This window comes from Ochotona princeps, chromosome 23 (assembly GCF_030435755.1).
Source record: "Ochotona princeps isolate mOchPri1 chromosome 23, mOchPri1.hap1, whole genome shotgun sequence".
In the NCBI taxonomy this organism is placed as follows: domain Eukaryota; kingdom Metazoa; phylum Chordata; class Mammalia; order Lagomorpha; family Ochotonidae; genus Ochotona; species Ochotona princeps.
The window spans coordinates 12,192,489-12,193,881 of record NC_080854.1 but is presented as its reverse complement, the minus strand read 5'-3'; positions in this window follow the sequence as shown (position 1 = coordinate 12,193,881).

The window sequence follows — 1,393 nt, the reverse complement described above, 5'->3', positions numbered from 1 at the left end:
AAATAACATGCTACTGAATAACTAATGTGTCGCTAAAGAAATGAAAAAGAAAACCTTGAAGAAATTGATGCTACTGTATGACCTATGAGTCAGTGAAGAATTTATTGAAAAGAAACTATTTTGAAAAAATGAAACTAAAAAACATAAAAACCCATGAGATATAGTTTTCACTGATCTTTGTTGTTGATATATGTCTCCTGTAGATGGGTTTTGTTTTATAATAAGTCTACTAATCTATGATGTTTGATTGATGAGTTTAAGCCAATTACATTCAGGGTTAATATGAATGGTTGGTAATTTGGTCCTGTCATTTTAGCAATGGGTTTGTGCATTGATTTAGTCTTCTATTGTCATTTGACAGGGATGTTCTTCACATTTGCCATTTCTCTGTCAAGAGAACATCTTTAAGTATCATTTGTAGGGCAGGTTTGGAAGAGGCATATTCTTTTAACTTTTCTTTACTATGGAAGAATTTTATTTCATTTTCAAAGTCAAAGGAAAGCTTTGCTGGGTACATTATTTTGGGTTTACAATTTTTTGGTTTTAGAATCTGGAATATGTCACTCCATTCTCTTCTGGCCTGTAGAGTTTTCTGTGAGAGGTCTCCTTTGAATCTAATTAACATTACTCTATATGTCAATTGATCTTTTTTCATGTGCACATTTAAGGATCTTTTTCTTATTTTCAATTGAAGACAGCTTGATTATTATGTGTTATATGAAGATCATTTTTGGTCAAGCCTGTCGGGAGTTCTGTGCCCCACAATGTGGTTTCCCAATTCTTTCTCTAGATTAGGGAAGTTTTCCCTTATTAATTCATTATTACATTTTTAAACCCAGCTTCTCTTTCTACACCTTCTGGAACTCCCATAACACTAATATTTGGCCTTTTAATAGTGTCTGTCAATTCTTGAATACTTTTTTTTAGCTTGACCCAGCTGTTTGTTTTTTAAATTTATTTATTTTTTGATTGGAAAGACAGATGTACAGAGAAGAGGAGAGACAGAGAGAAAAATCTTCCACCCGCTTATTCACTCTCCAAGTGGCTGCGACGGCTGGAGCTGAGCCAATCCAAAACCAGGAACAGGAAGCTGCTTCTGGGTCTCTCACTCAGGTGCAGGGTCCCAAGGCTTTGGGCCATTCTTGACTGCTTTCCCAGGCCACAAATGGAGCTGCATGGGAAGTAGGGTCACCGAGATTAGAACCAGTACCCATATGGGATGCTGCTGCATGCAAGGCAAGGACTTTAGCCCTAAGCTACCACGTTGGGGCCATTGGTTTTATTTTTGAGGAGTCTGAAGCCTTTTTTTTTTTTTTTTTTTACTATTTATTTGAAAGAGATATAAGGAGAGATATAGAGCTAGAGAGATGAATCAATAGAACTATCTGCCATC